Here is a 17,034-nt window from a genome sequence, read left to right on the forward strand (position 1 = left end):
ATTTTCCCTTAGTGCTCTGGCTGAGGTTGCTACAGGAAAGAGAGTGGTGCACATCCCATACAGGGACTTGGTCCTGACGAGACTCCTGCAGTCTGCTCAGGGGGGAAGAAGCAGGACCATCATGGTAAGTTGATTCTTGAATTTATAACCCGCTTTGCCCATTGAAATAGAATTGTGCGGCTCTGACATTGGTGAAAGTGAGTGTAATTTAAAAGTTAAGCTTGCTTCCTGTGCGACACAAAGGGGAGAACCCTTCTGCTGGTCAAAAGCTTCTAGCCACTACTAAACGTGTTACTCAAATGGAGAGCACTTCTGTTTTCGGAACAGAAATGTGGCTGGCGCAAAATAGATATCTCTGTCTACGTTAGAGATACAACCTCCGTTTCTTCTGAAAGAGTTTTCTGCATATCTGTAAAAATTTATTGACATATAGGTAAATGTAGCTATAAAGCTCAGAGGCACCTGTTTTATATAAAACCCGTGTTCTTTACCTACCTAAAACTAGGCTGCATTATGAAACAAGTCCTTTTTGCCCTAACTTCTGAGATTATCGTTTGTGCCGTGCACCAGAGGTTGCATTCCTAAATGAGATGAAACTCCCCTAGGTTCTTCCTTGTCTCAGGTGAATTAACTGTATGCTCCAGCATCTTGGAAGAGGTATTTTTTTTAAAGGAAGTGCAATTAAATGAAAGGTGGAAGAATACGAACAGAAAATGTGCACATGTGAAAAGGTTGACTGTAAATGCTGATACTCTCAAAACAGCTTACCTGGGTTTCTTCAAATGCTAGCTTGCATAATTCATCAAAGATGTTTTGAACAAATTGAAGGACAGATTCTTCAATTGCTACTTGTACAAAGACCATCAAAGTGGTTTTGCGCCTTTTTTTTTTTTTTTTTTTTTTTTGCGTTGGTGCTAGCATTAAGGCAGAGTTAGCAGGATTCGAGCGCCTTCAGTATTAATTTTTGCAAAACCCACCTCTATCTTCTCATCTTTCTTTCTGTCTCATTTCTCTTCTGGCACAAGTGTTAGAAAGAGTTAATTTATGGCCAGATTGCTAAGACACCTGGGTTCTCCTTTTATATTTGGGGACTTAATGGTCTATCTTTCCACGTTAATCCCTGTCTGGTTTTTGGTAGCGTTTAAAACTATTTTAAAAACCCTCCTTCAAAATCTAATGTCAGTTAATACTTTTCATATGCTTAGAGATTGCGGCCGTTGAGTCCAGCAGACATCTGTTACGAAGAAACTTTGTCAACCTTACGATATGCTGACAGGTACGCTTTCATAAGTTTTCCCTTTCTGGTCTTGGTGCACATTGCGGTCAGGTGCTGGGCAAAATGACAGAAGATACCAGTTCAACGGGACTGACAGCTCAGAAGGAAGAAAGGGTGAATCTGTCCATAGGCAGGGGCGGCACATGAAGAGCTTATTCTTTACCCTTATTAACGAACGGCATGTGTTTTTACAGGTAAGTTGTACGACAGAGGTAACTGTATTTCCTGAGGATTCCAGGTCTCCCTCATATGTGTGACTTAATTGAGCTTCTTTCCTGCCCTTTCTTTCCCAGTAACACAGCACCTCTAAAACTAAGCTGTAGTTTGGGGTCCCACAGCCCAACCGTGGTTGAAACGTAGAACATAGAAGTGATGCCTGCTGCCAGGCATTTGTCGTCTCTGCTTCCCAATCCCAGATCCCAGCGATAGTGCCACACAGAGCTATTCCTTCCTGCCCAGGAGCAGCTTGCTTTCCCGGCCACTTTCCCAGTCCGTCAGCTCCTTCTGGAGGAGAAGGTTCCCTCTCTGCTCCCCTTTGCTCTCCTCCTGCGCTTCCTGGGCCTCAGGACTGAAAACCGCTCTCTTTGCAGTCCTTTCAGGCAGGCTTTTGCTGGACTCCAGCACTAATGCCTTCTTATTCCCTCTCCCATAAAAAGAGGTCAGGCACTTACACCCCAGTCCGTTATCCCAAAGCGGGTGATGGCTCGGTGACCTTGTAGCCGCAGCAGCCTGGCTGTTCGCAGGTGTCAGGAGCAGAAGATTTAATGTCTCCAGCAGCAGTTGAGTCCTGCAGAGAGCTGAACTGCTTTCATGTGCCGATATGAACGCAGACCAACAAACTCCCCACGCCTGAGCCAGCTCCGTGCAGGGGCAGCTGGAGTTGTCTTTTGCCTGCCTACCTGCCGTACCCACACTTACAGTGGGTGAGGTGTGGTTTTGAAGTACCCCATCCCATATTGCCCTGCATACTAGAGGCAGAGCGGCTATGGCTCCATTGCTGCAAGTTAGGGTTAGCTGGAGAAGAGAAGGGTTTTCGTGGGCTGGCAGGGGCAAAACCAAACCGGGCTGTGATTGCTGGTAGCGGTACAGGAGAGGGCATCAGATGTTTCCACCCAAGGAGCAAAGTGGCTGTGAGACTTTTTCACTTGTGAAGTTCCAGAGCTACATGGGATATTTCCGAACAGGGAAAAGAACAAAACAAAACCAAACCAAAAGTCACGTTTGATTGGAAACGTTGTCGTTTGCTGGGATTGTCTGGGTAACAGCTTCTTTTTTGTCTTTTATGTATTTTCATATTTAAAAGGACAAAACGGGTCAGGAACAAAGCAGTGGTAAATGCCAGTCCCAGTGGGAAGCTTCTAAGAGAACCAACCGCAGGCTGCAAATAACAAACTGTTGTGCAGACTGGCTGGGCTCGGGAGCACAGGGCGACCAATAGCCGATGGAACACGTACGTATTTCAGCATAAATACAGCTATGAATAGCAAGCAGATTTTGACTTCCCAGAACATTCTCAGGAGGCATTTTTGGTAATCTGTAACACCGAAGAAGTACGGTGGGAATGGAGCTGAGGAGGATTCGCGGGGGTTGGCTCCTGTGCACGCTCTGGGCACCGTGTTTTGTTGATCACCTTCTGGTTAGACGAGGACAAGGAAGATGGCAGCTTTCATTTCCAGTTCAGGATGCTGACAGCAGCAACAAACGTCTCGGCTGTTCCGCAGCGAGGTGGGTTTGTGTCCCCACGTGCCGTACGGTCCCCAGGAGGTTTGGGTTGGAAGGGCTTGCTCTGCAAGAGGCCAGACCGCCTCCCACTGCATGGCTTCCTCGCTGCTGGTCCTCGTCTCTCACGGGGCTTGATATTTTACACATAGGTACCCTGGTTAAAGCTGTCTTGCTGTTCACAAGAGGTGTGGTTTTTGCTGGCTGAGAACAAGTGGCAGATCTGGAGCACGCAGGCGACGTGGGAGTCCTGGCTGGAGGAAGCCCAGAAGGAGTGGGAGCACCAGCACACTGCAGTGGCTCAGGCGAGTTTCCCAGTAATGGGCATCGCGGGCAGATACCTTAACCTCTGCTCTTCTGCTTCTGATGTTTTCCCCTTCTTGTCATCTTTAAGACTCGTTGCTCACACACTTCTGTGCCAACAGTGCCCCGATGAGACCCTCCAGGGGCTTTTCAGCCTGGGTAAACTGGCAATAACGTAGCCCTGGGTTACGGGTCCACAACATAATAGCAAATCTCTCATGAGCTCAGATAACAGCATATTCTGTCTACTTCTAAGTACCTTACGGTTTCTTGGTTTCATTTTGTAGTTGTGAGAAATCATGACTGAAATAAAAGGTGCCAGTGAATGTACCGAGCCGTGTCAAAGCAGCTCAGGCTTGGGTCACTTCAAAGTCCTTGACAGGGAGAACCAGAGGTTTTCCCTTTAAAACCAGTCATGAGATGAACACCCTAGAACTTGGGGCAGATGTGTTCTTTGCACTTTCTGAAAAAAACCCAAAAAACAAACCAAACCCCCCCCAAACAAACCCCCAAAACCCAACACCCCCCCCCCTTTTAGTTTTGGGCATGTTTCTGAAAGCAACCAATGTTCACATGACTTATTTAGCCAGCCAGAAGCATTTCAGTAGGAGGCTGTGGCGGTGCGTGAGAGCCAAGGAGTGCATGACGGGCTGCTCTGGGAAAGAAGGGGCCTGATGGTGACTTGATGAATAAGTCGTTCAAGGCACACCTTCACTGAAAGGCCATACGCTGCTCCCCTCCCAGCTGCTTCTCACGAACCATTTTATTGCTTCAACATGGGTAACTGCCAAACAGAGGAGCTGGGAAATCGGCTCTCTGCATAGAGCGGCGATCGATTGCGGGAAGAGGGCTGGGTTTAATGGGGAGAGCAGAGCTTTACAGGAATCCCGCGCGTTTTGTGGGGGTCTCTTGATTTTTGCATGAAGCCTGCATCACGCAGCAAAGTTGCTGACTTAAACAAAAGTGCTTGATTTCTTCCTGACTCGAGGTCTGGAGCTTCTGCCAATAGAAGGAAGCGTGGAGTCAGTCTTTCAGCTCTAGTAATTGCTTGCTGATGGTGTTTGGTAAAACTAGGGGACATTCAGGGGCTGAATTCTGTCGGGAATGCTGAACCCCGTGTAGGGTGTACGGCTAAACGTGGTAGTTCAAGTGCCGCCTTAGGCCCATCGGTCTGGATGATGGCATCAGTCTTGGCTGGCAGCTGTCACAGGTGTTTGGGCACACAGGACAGGACCCTGTTCTGCTGAGGACAGCTCCTCATCCACTTACTGCATCGGCTCGTTTTCCTGCATTGATTTGCCCGGGGTGTGCTTTTTTAAGACGGTGAAATGAACTTAATCGGGCTTCTATTAGTTTTGAGTCTTCTCCCCAGCAAGCTGTTGGATACAGTTTTAGAGAAGTAATGGTGACAAGCCTTTGCTGGTGTGGTATTTTTTCACCTGTGTGGTGGAGAGAATACTTAAATTGGTAGGAGAGAGTCACCAAAAGCCTGGGCCTGTTGCACGTGTTGCCAATGTTTTTGCGGTTCAGCTTGTCAGGTTGCTGTTTGTCCAAGTACGTTTCAGAGCTGGATACTCAGAAGCCGTCTGGACGTGGTGCTGGGCAGGCTGCTCTAGGTGAGCCTGCTTGAGCAGGGGCTTGGACCAGATGACCTCCAGTGATTCTGGAAGGCCGCCTGCTTCCAGAAGAGAACTTCTGGAAGTTCTCTTCCTTGTGATTCTGTGATTCTAGAATTTGTGCTGGGAGGGGCAGGCACCGGGGCGATGGCACACCGGTGTGGTATGCTGGAAATGTCAGCTGCTGTCTCCCTCTCTTAGGAAGGCTGCGCGTGTGTTCTGTACTGAGACACTTAGCACCTATGTCTGTCTGTCCAGGTACGCCAAGCAATGTAAAAAGAGCGTAAGTTCAGAAGGGACTTTAGGAACTTTTGCTCGCTTAGCCACGTTAGACAGGGGCTGCGACTCTTGAATGAAAGTATGGTCGTGTTAGAGAATAACCATAGGAGGTGGCTGGGTAAACTGGCTCCAGTGTCAAATTCTGAGCTGTGTTGGTTTTGTTTGTGTTTTCCTTTGAAGGGAAGTCAAATCTATGGTCTTAGCTGTTGGGGGTTGTTGGGCTAGAGAGCTGAAATTCTTCCTTCTCCTTGCCTTCTGCTGTAGGTTTGGGCTTGTGGAGCATCCGCACAAACTCTGCAAGAGAATCTGTAGGCTGCGCTTGAGTGAAATAAGCCTGGCTGTGGAGTTCCGATACAGACCGTCTCTGTTATGCTAGTGGCTTTTTAGACTAGAACTTAGGCTTTGGATGAAATGTAGGGTGGTTGCCTAAAGCATCGGGGTGGGGGGGTGTTTCTGCCTAAGTGGGAAAGAAATGACCCGGTGGTACTCACAAAGTCACCTGCTAACTCACTCACTAAATCCTCTTTCGGCTGGAGTAAAATATGGCAAAGCGCAAATTCACTGAACCCGACTACTAAGGTGCAGAAAGTGTCTTTTCCATCCACTGCTCCTCCAGCGCTTGTGAGCTGCCTCCTGCTTTTCTGGGGAAAATGTCATTGAACCAGTCGTTAATAATAATTCAAAAAATTCTGTCATTGTCCTCTTTAGCTGTTATTCAACAAAGTGGATGCTGGTTTCTCAAAAGGACTTAGTTTTTCTTCCATTTCTTCTTCTTTGGCTTCTTCCCACTCTGTGTCCTGTTTCCTTGGAAAATGTGACCTGAATCGTGTCGCACGCTGTTGTCCGTTCTCTGATCACCAGGTAGCACTTCCCTGAAATCGCTTTAGCTTCCACATCTGGCTGAATGAAAGAATGATGCCTGTCAGCTGCAGCCTTTCTCAGTGAGACAGTGAGTCTCTACGCGCACGAGGGAGTTAAAAGTTGACTGACTGTGTCTCGGGTGGTGTCCTTTCTAAAAGGAAAGGGTTCTGCAGCTCTCCTTGCAAATTGTGTGTGTAGTTTCACACGTGTATGAGCTAGCGTAACGGCTTACTGCCACAAAATGGAGACGGACGAATTCCCTCTCCTTCTTCCCAACGCACTGTCCTGCCTCCTTCCTTGTGCCAACTTTCATGCTTGCTAGTTCTCTCTGCCAGCCAGTTTAACTCTCTAAGCTGGTGGAAAACTATCTACTTTTCTGGGTTCGTTTCCCATCTGCTTAGGCAGTTAACCTGGCTCGTAAAGTGCTCTAAAAAGTGCTCAAGTCAGTGCAAGGTAAGCCGCAGGAATACAGCAGTAGAACAAAGGAGCAGATGGAGAGATGGGAGGCGGCAGCAAGGCCTCTCTTCCGGCGGCAGTGAAGGCAACGTGTTTTGTGAAACCGTATCTTCAGCTGCGACTGAGCGTATTTTTAGCTTTTTCTTCAGTAAGCCTGTAACATTGTTGGCCTTTGATTTTCCTGGACTACCGTCAGTCAGAACTGACATCGCAGAACTCTGACTTGGCTGTATGTGATTCCACTCGAACATGTAATTTCTCTTTTTTTTTTTTTTTTTTTCCCCCTGGGGATTTTTAATCCAGAAATCTGTCATCAGTCTATGACTTGTGGCATGTTCCTTTCTTTGGAAACAGTTCATGGTGTTTAGAGGTCATAAGTAGCAAGGGTGAAGAAGAACGGTAATTTTGGCAACTTGTGCACAGACCACTTTGGTGTAGCATACAGCAGGGAGGTTGGATTCTGGCTTCCTCCTGAACATGGAGTAGGCCTGTGGCATTTTACACTGATCTGTTTTCTACCAGACAGAAGGAGGAATGTGACTGTAGTTGTTGTTTTCAAAGAGAGCAGAAACGCAGTTAGTGTTGGATATCGCTCTTAAAGGAGAGGCTTCACGCCTTTAACCTAGTTCTATCTAACTATTTTCCCACTGTGTGGATTTGCCAGTAATCCTTGGTTCAACTTAGCAGAATGATGCAAGTAAAACGTCCTGATAGCCAGGTCACTGTATATACAGTTCAGGCTTTATTGTGGAGTTTATTTTCCTAGTTCCATATTACCAAGCCAGATGTCTAGGAACAAAATGTTTCAAACGGCCATTGGCGTACTGGCGGAAACCTGGGCATGCCTGATGGTCTAGCGTTTTCACGTGCTTTTCTATGCAGTTAATAACTGCAGCGGAATTAAATTTAAAGTTCCATGAATGGTCCGGGCGTGGGAGTGTTACGTACTTGATGGTTCTTAGCGGTGGTATGGGCCTGATAAGCACATTTGTTGTGTACTGTAGGCAGGAGTACACTGTGTCAAGGTGTGAGCTTTCCACCAGAGAAGAATTCTTTCTGATTTGGTGGGGAGTTTGGGGTGGCGAGTGGTTTGTTTTTACGCTCAACTCTCCCCAGTAGAGTATCTTAAAATTTGATGTGCAATTTGGCCACGCCAAGTTCTGTGCTCTTGGCCTGTCCAGGTAGGCAGTGGCAAAGGCAGGGTGACGCAGGGTGACTCTTGTTCTTCCTCTTCTGAAATTTCTTCCCGTGATAATCTTCTCTGGTCATTCCTCCTTTCTTATTCAGCATCACGGTATTGCTGAAGGCACCTGTCAAAACAGCTGGACGTTGAAGGCCTTTGAGAGATGCTATTCACCAACCCAATAGATCTGTATTTGTATTTGGTATTATGGGTTACTCATAAAACATATGGATTAAATCGTGACAATTAAACTGAGCCGGAAGGCTGGTCAAACTGTGGGGCTTTTTACTCTCTGGAGCCCCTGGATGCAGTGCAAAAGTTCATCCCGCTGTCCCTGTGAAAGGATGACAAGTACCAAAAAGCAAACGCGAGAAAACTACTGCAAATGAGTTGTCCCACTTGGAACTTGACCTGTGCTAGTTGTGAATGCTGGCAGGGCGGTCAGGCTGGCCGGCTGCAGCAGCGTCCTGCAATACTGGCTTTGCCATCGGCAGCCTTTTTTTCCGAAGGTTGACTTGCGCTTAGTGCGGGACCCTGGCTTACACTGCCTGTGTTTCACGCGCTCGTTGTTTTCATGCTGGCAGAAGATACTGGAACATGTTCTCAGGTAGAGTGCTTGTGACCTGAAATATAGTAGATTCCAATGCCCAGGCTTTAGAGCATAACCTTTCTCCACAGAAGTACAATCTGTGTAAATGGTATTATTTATAAGCGTTTCCCTTTAATAACTTTGTGTTGCTCCCAGAGTCTGGTCTTCAGAACTAGCTGTAACCTCCTATGCCGTAAGGAAAATAGGTTATTAGTGCACGCTGGAAGAAGCAACCATAAAACTTTGCTTGCGGGAGAACATGTGTGCTACAGTTAATGCAATGGGCTTTGTGTGCCCATTGAAGTGGCTGGCTGTACTGGTTTGTGGCATAGGGTAAGGGTTCTGTTTGATGCCCGAGTTGGTCAGCATGTGTAACGCCCAGGAATAGCGAGCTACGTAGAATATCTTCCTTCTGAGACTCCATGGAGAAAGCAGTGCTATTTGAAGAGATGCTTGAACCTGTCTTGTCTTCCGGAGGCTTTTTCAATAACCCATAGAACTTGCAAAACGTAGTGAGCTGAAGTAGTTTGTATTTCCACGTGTGTGGAATATCTCTTATTTAGCCTCCTATTCAATCTTGTAAGTCACCTGAGCTTTTAAGTCCCCGTCCCCCGTCCCCCATCCCCCAAAAAAATCTATCTTGACATAGTGAAACGTGAACTGTCTGTGGAGCACTGATAGAGGTGTGGAAACTGAAAGGCCTCAAAGTTTTTGTACAATAGTGCAGAGATGTGATAAGGACTGGCAATAGGAAGGAAAGGACTGGAATAAGGAATATGGGGATTTAAGTGTAGAAAAGAATCCGTGTTTTAAGGTGCTGTGTTATGTTCAGGTGATAAGTGTATGGAAAACTACTTTCCAACTGATGAGCTATGAAAGTCTGTATCGCTTGTCATGCGGAAACATCAACGGTACATTTTCTGGAAGAGTTTGAGAGTGAAGGTAGTTAAGAACTTAGTATTCCTTAGAGTTCAAAATAAACACACAAGAAGTGAACAAGACACAAACGATGCCTGAAATCTACTAGAAGACAATTGGCAATAAATAATGAGGTACAAAATCAAGAGCAAGGACTAATGGAACCTCACACCTCTTACTGCAGCGCTAATTGAAATACGCTTTTTCTCGGATTGCATCTTACTACAGACTCGCATATCTGAGTAGACTTGAACTCGGTGTATTGTTTTTTTTCCTGTTATTGACCTTACCAATACCCCTGTGTCGCTTTTTGTTGGTGATCTCATAGGCATTAGAAAAGTAAAAGGATTCTCCTTTTGCTCTGCTGTGAGATCAAAAACTGTCCCGAGTGCCATTTTTTGAAGGAAAAGAGCTACAGGAGCTGTCTAGGAGATTACTTGCGGCATACTGATGAAACTTCTGTCAATCTCAAAAAGCAAATCTCAGTTATGGCTGACATGAGTCTGTTTTTGCATTTTTTTCTTTATTTACAGTGAAGAATGCGAGACCTATCAGCTCAGGTAACGAGCAGTCTGCTGCAGTTTCCAGAGGTGACTACTGAGGCACTTGGGGAAGATGAGAAACCCCTAGGTTCTGTGCTGAGCGGGAAGTTTTCTGGAGGTGAGCGTTCTCCTTTAAATTTGGTCTCGGTCTGAAGTTCTTATTGCCTGGAGGTTACCTGAAGCACAGGGTCACAGTATTGACTGTGTCAGGCTGGTGCTGTTGTTAAGATGCATCAGGTTTCGAGAGAACAGGAAGGAAGTTTTAACTATTAAAAATGCTAATATTAAAACCTTAAAACTAGTATAGTTAAACTTTGAAATTACAGCAACCTTCACCAGTCTTGTGCTATTAAAATAATTTAGTTAAGCATGCTGAGTCAGCGGGCCTTCCTCAATGTTGTGGTCACTCAATTGTTAATTAAATAAAAGGCAGTTTTCAAAAAAGTGATAGTGTTGTTTTGGGCCCTATTTATTTGTACCAGCTCAAGCTCTATGACCATCATAACACCACATGCGGAACTAGTTCTTCTACAACGTTACAGAGGCACCCCCCTCCCGCCGCCCACCCCCCCCCCCCGCTTTTTCTTTTCCTAGTCTGAATACAAACAGCAAAGGAAGAGGATAACACTGTTAAGCGCTGCAGCCATATTTCCAACGTATTTAACAGGGTGCAGATGAGTACCCAGGGAGAGCTGCTGAAAGTGGCTAAGCAGATTAAGTAGTTGACTTTCTAGGTGATCCGCAAGTAGAGCTAGCTGGGTGCCTACCTGGTTGTCTAGGCTCTGTTAGACCAGGTGGAATCCATCTACCTGACTGAAAGTGCAGTAATTGAGTTAATACTTCCTCCGAGTTTGTTCAGTGAAACAAAATGTGTTAAATTCTTTCTGTCGTCAGCCCGTGTAAAAGATCAGATGTACTCATGCAGTGCCCATTTGACGATAATTTCTTGCTGCCGTCCAAATCCCTGCCCCAAGTAGGCGTGTGTCAAGTAAAATTAATAAACTAGAAATGAATTGGTTTAGATTTGTTATCTTTGAAGTGTGCTTTAAGACTCGTATTCCCGTATGTATTTAGACGATTTCTAGCCAAAACAAGCCGAATATGGGATGAAGTCTCTAGATCAATATGTTGTCATCTTCATCCCAAGCAGTCCAAATCCTTCAGTGCGGGAATGACAAGTAGAAATGCAAAATAATAAGGTTGTTAATATTAAGAGGTAGTGCTGGAGGATCTCCATGGGTGATTTTGAATAATTGACCACAACTAGGGAAGTCGGTCTTCCCTTTTGGGTACTTTTAGTGAAGGAAAGGGGCAGTGGCTGTGATTTTTCAGTTGTTTTCAGTCTTGTATTGGAAATTTGCTTTAGTCAGCTTTCTTTTCTCTTACAGGGAGAAATGGCTTGGCATGGCTGGCGTGTGGTCCTCAACTGGAGGTAGTGAGCTCTGTGACGGGAGAGCGGCGCTCTGCTTACCGTTTCCGTGGAGTAAAGAAACAGCCTCCCACCATTCGTGTGGTAAAGGATTTTTCCTGGCAGAAGAGAACGGGACTGCTGGTTGGGTTGGAAGAAGCAGAGGGAAGTGTTCTCTGTCTGTACGACCTTGGAATATCGAGAGTGGTTAAAGCAGTTGTTCTCCCAGGAAGGGTACGTACACTTTAATCGGAGGAACGAAGCTTTTGCGTTGTCAGGTGCTGCGTAATCCTGTTTCAGGAGAAGCTTTGGAGCGTCTCTTTGTAGGCGGTATTTTTTCTATCTTGCATTAGTGCAGACTGCCACTTCAGAGTATCCAGTCAAGAGAGCCTTGGTGCAAACTCTTGGGCTTAACGGTACCGTTATCTTTTGAGCTTACTGATTGTAAAACAAGTTTTCTGGGTTTATGGTAGAGCACATAGTTACCTAATTCTCCACTGCCACAAAAAGGCATTGAGAACTATCTTTTATTGGCCAGAGTGAAAAAGGAAAAAAAACCCCGCTGTTCCCAGTGTCTGTAACATACATTTCCGAAATGCTTGATTTCTATGTATGTTAGAAATACTGTCTTTAAAATATCTGAAACTTCCATAGTTGTGCTGTAAATGACTTAGACACATTCCCCTGAATCTCAGACTAGCAAGTGGGTGGCTTTAGAGCAGAACAGATTTTTATGTTGACTTAGGATAGGAAAGAAGAGCCGTTAGGGAGTTACCTGACGGATTGTTGAACGATTGACTTTCAACCTGCAGTCCTTGAATCGCTGCTTATTGAATATTGTGTTTGTGTAGATGGGAGAGGCTGGTGGAATGTTACTCATTTTTTTCTGTCTTCTGTAACCCAGGAAGTCCAATGATGTAATGTCCCCTAGTCTCATTATCTTAATGTAAACAAGAATCAGTGCAAGTTAATAGAACATCAAGATTGACTATATTGTTTTTTTCTTGATATAACTGGAAACAATGCTTTGCTTTTAAGTCTTATGGTCCTCTGCATTTACTTTCTTGTTTCTGATGTGCTAATTCCGGCTTCACTTTTGAATGATTTCTGTTCAGCTTGTCAAACAGCTTAAATGCTAGCTTGCAGTTTTCCTGTAGGTAACTGCTATAGAACCCATAACTAATCACGGAGGACCCAGCGTGAGCACTCGGCACCTACATCAGAGTCTGCGATGGCTCTTTGGAGTGGCAGCAGTGGCTACAGATGTTGGTCACCTACTTCTGGTGGACCTTTGTTTGGATGATTTCTCTTGCAGTCAGAATGAAATACAAGCATCGGGTAAGCCTGCAGTTTTTAAACTTGAATTTGAGAGTAGGAAAACTTGTGTATAAACAACATGCATCCCACTTGGAAGACACTAGTGTGCAGGCATTTCTGACTGCTGGTTACAGATGGCGGTTTGCCTTGGTATAGTCCCGACCTGATTAAAAATGGGAGTGGCTTAATACTCCTTCTAATGTTATAAATGCCCCCCTGCCACCAAGATCCGTACGTCACTATGATGCTTGCCAGTGAGGTGTAGGAATTTTACCACGTGAGTCAGTGCAGCTGCCTGAGAGGAAGTTGTGTCAGAGGCGCCCTATTTCTTGGGAATGTTCTTCTGCTTCTGTGGGTTGACTTGGGGCAAATTTTAGGCTTGCTTGTTAAAATGAATCTGACTTGTCAAAAATCGTGCATTTGGATGACTGAAATCTCTAATTTGCATATTTGGATTGCATACGCTGTTTTGGCTATTACAAGAGTGGCTTCAGGAGTTGGTGTCGCTTCAGACAGCTTCATCGTGAGGCCCAAACGTGTGATTTATAGAGCCCAGGAAGAATTTGTCTACGAAGGTTACGCTCTTACTTGGTTTTAAAATACGAGTGAGAATACCTGTCCGATCAGAGAGTTCTTCTGTTCTTTGGAAACATACAAAAGAAAGCGTTGCATAAATGGGTATTTTGCCCCGGACGGTAGAATTGGATGAGACGTGTTGTCACGTCAGTGTTCAAAATGCAGCCTAAATGGCCTGACACATTAACTCATGGCGTGGTTTTGTGTGTGTAGGTCTAGAAGTTGTCACTAGAATTCCTGCTGAAGTTCCACAAAGAAGAGAAGCTGTGACCAGAGAAGGGAGACATCTCTGCTTTCAACTACAAAATCCTTCAGGAACAGCAATATCAACCCTGTACTACATAAGCAGAAGCAATCAGCTTGTTGTGGGTTTTTCAGATGGCTGCCTGTCACTGTGGAATATGAAAACTTTGAAGAGGGAGTAAGTAGGCCTTTACACCTGGCCATGCCCGGAGGTGCAGGGGTCTCAATTGTTTGCTTACGGAAGCATGTTCATGAAAGAGAACATTTTAGGGAGTGAAATTTTGGGTATAATCTTGGGATGTTTAGAAATCCTCTTCTGAAATAACTATTAAAAGTCATACATGGATTAAGTGGACCGCCTTCTCCCCAGTGGACTAGGATTGTTTTCCTCCTTGTGCCTGTGGCTCGAGGGATTGTGGAAAGCATGCTTCTTGGGGTTACGTCAAGCAGTTTAGGATGCGATGGAGCTCATTTTTCTAAGACGCTTTGTCCGATCAGTAGTGTTCAGTGAAGCCAGGAAACGTATGTGTTTTGATGAACCAGATTTTAGGAATGATTTTTCAGAACCAGCTACTGCAATTAGGGCATACATTGAGAAGCTTACGTATGTTAATAATGTGGGTTTGGGGATAATATTCTTTAAAGCGCCCAGGATGAAACTAGTGAGACACGAAAAATCAATAGCTGATCCGTGCCTGAAAAGATATTCTTTCCTACATGTCAGCCTTGTCCAAAATAGGGGACTGACCCATTCCAAGGCAACGTTGCGTGTGAATGAAAATTTGCTTGGAACACTTGGAGATGAGGATAAGGGGCATGTAAATCTATAAGCAATAGAAAAATTAAGAGACGATTTTATATCTGCCAAAGGGCAATCACACGTGAAATATGTGACCAAATTCAGATAGGGATTGGCTTAAGCAAACCTGCAGTGACTCACCAGAAACTGTTGGATGCATAAATAGACAGTGGAGGACTAACTGGGTGGCAAGAATAGATTGTGAAGGTACACGTAAGGTTCAGAAGTCTGGAGGAAAAATGCTTTACATAGCATCCGAGTAAAGAAATGAGAAAGTACTTGTGTTTGGCCCTGTCTTAAATTTGTTCAGAAGGTAGGCTGCATTTTAAGTTCAATATTGAAGTCGGCTGGAACAGGAGGAACAATCTTTTGCCTGGCAGCTGAAGTAATCGTTTATGTTCTTCCTCCGTAGGCAGAGGAGGATATAAACCCAGGTTATTGCATTTGATGGACAGTAATTTCCTCAGCTCTTGACTGTTGCATAAAAAGTAGTCGCTTCCCTGACTCACTTGTCTGAGATGGAAGTGTGACCTTCTGTACTTTGGGGATAAGCATGGAAGGATAAGCTTTTTTCTCAGAAGATGCTTCTACCCTTCTACAAACAGTTAGGGCTCATCGTAGGCTCACAGGTTTTTATTTTTCTCTCTTTTCCCCTTTTCCTTTTTATTTTTTCATTTTTTCTGTCTTTCTTTTTTTTTTTTTTTCCCAACCACGTAGGCACCACTCTCAGCTTGAAGGAGGAAGGATTCCTGTCTATGCTGTTACTTTTCAGGAGCCTGAGAATGATCCTCGCAATTGTTGCTACTTGTGGGCTGTTCAGTCTACACAAGAAAGGTGAATAAAAAGTTACTATAAGCCACTGAATGCATTTAAATTTTTTTGTATCTTTGTTCACATACCGTTGATACATGTATATTTGTTTTGTTTATGTAGCCGTGCAGGAGATTCTCTCAGGTGTGGAAGGTGTTAAGCTTACACTGCAATTTTTACAGGATTTAACAGATGTGAAGAGGGACCTACTAGTGCCTACCTTCTGAAAGAAGGCAAAGCAACAGTGGCTGTATCTTTGTGCTTGCATTCTTAAACGATTTCCTTTGTTTCTTGAGGACTGCTTCACGATTTGTTTGGTACTCGCACCATGGTATGAAAATACCATTCAAAGTAGTTGGGGCTGCAGATCTCGAGCGCTAAACGTGCCAATATGACAGCCGGCTGCCCCTAAAGGAGGGAGGTGACAGTATTGCGGATTACCTTGTGCCAACTTGCGCGGTCTTTGGAGCCTTTGTGAGCCAGGCCAGCTCACCTGGCAGAGACCGATCCCTGTTGAGCAGCAAAGTCAATGGTTTCCTGCTGGGCTAATGACCCGAATCAGTATGTGGAAGGGTGCAGCGTGTGTATGCAAGAGAGGGGCTGGAACTTTGGTGGGAAGGGAAGGGAAGGGGAGAAAGATCTCTCTCTTTCAGCATCAGCAAGCTATTTAATCAGCTCAGCCGTTCACAGTGTGGCAGTCTTTTTAAGTTTGACTTTAAAGCAACAATTTGTAGTCCGTACAACATATTAAAGCTTTCAAATTGTATGGTTAGCATTTGCCCCTGAAGCTGTTAGTGTCCAAATGTCCTCCTTTGTGTTGTAGCGGCTGCACGTGACCAGTTATCTGATGGTTTGGGAAGTGGTGTTTTTCTTTTCAGCAAGAAAACATCAGTCTAGATCTAATAAAATGATAACAAGGCCTCTAAAGCAGCTTTGTAATCAAATGTCCTAATTTCTACCTTTTTCAGTGAAGGTGACGTCGTGAGTTTACATCTGTTGCAGTTAGCATTTGGTGACAGAAAACGCTTGGCCCCAGGACAAGTCATGTATGAGGTAAGGCGTGCACGTATGTGAAAAGATGAAAATAGTGATTTTGTCTATGTGAGTATCAGTGAAGTTGTCAGGGGTGATTTTTACCATCAAAATTCAGAGGTGACTGAAACCCCAATCTTTTGCTGAGTCTTCTTGGGCATGTTTTATGCTGCTGCATCTCTTGTAGTGCTCTAAGCACTTTGGCAGGTCGACAGGAGAAAGATGCTTTAATCGTTCTCCAGTTTCACTTTTGAACTTCTGCTTTGCTTTATCCTCTTTTAAAAGTTATTTGTAGCTACAGTCTTAGCAGTGGCAAAGACCTTGTACTGTGTGCTGCTTTGGAAGAAAACCCAGTCGTCGATATCCATTCCTCGCGTGGCTACTTTGTTCTGTCTCAACGCTTTAATGTTAAAATGGGGGACCTTTTACTATTTGGCAATGCTTTGCCTTGGTCATCTTCTTTTCCTGAAAAAGGTGTGACGAGTGTCAGATTTCACCTCAGAGGGTTGAAATGTTTCAGCAGCTTTGAAAAATGGGTCTGCTAAAATTTCCGGTTTTAAAAAAAAGCACACAAAGTGATTAAATAATGTGGTTTGCGTTTGTGACCTGAGAAAGCTGTGGTGTCGCTAGTGTGAGACTTTTAACCCTCTACAGACAGTGCAACCAGTAATACATTCACAGGCTTCTAAGAGGTGTCAGGCACCAGTCTCTGCCTTTGAGATATTTTACTCCCCTGCTGTTCCTGCGTTCCTGTGATGAGCGTTGTGCAAGGTTGAAACAGGAACCAATCTCACAAGGTAGTTGAAGAGAGAACAAAACAGCTGGACCTCTGGGGGGAAAAGTCAGGTTCTTCAGCTAGCTTCCAGATGAGCCACTTACACATGTAGCTTCATACCAAGACTTGCTAACACCTCCTGCCAAAAAAACCCCCCAACAACTCCCACCCCCCGGAAACAAACCCAGAAGAAGCATTAGTACAGGATCTGTGTTCTACAGAGGACACTTGGAGTGTCGGAATACTTCCCTGTAGCCACAGATTGGTCAGTACTACATGACTGTCTGCCTGCGTGACTGGCTGAGTCAAGTTTCTTGTCCGTCTTCCGTGGC

General features: G+C 45.0%; 1 pseudogene; it reads left to right on the forward strand.

Annotated features, from left to right (window-relative positions):
* The first annotated feature begins 436 nt into the window (after window positions 1-436).
* Window positions 437-17,034, forward strand: part of LOC142028036 (protein ELYS-like) — a 49,115-nt pseudogene continuing 32,517 nt past the window's right edge.

The sequence above is a fragment of the Buteo buteo genome, unplaced genomic scaffold, assembly GCF_964188355.1.
Source record: "Buteo buteo unplaced genomic scaffold, bButBut1.hap1.1 HAP1_SCAFFOLD_110, whole genome shotgun sequence".
NCBI classification, from domain to species: Eukaryota; Metazoa; Chordata; class Aves; order Accipitriformes; family Accipitridae; genus Buteo; species Buteo buteo.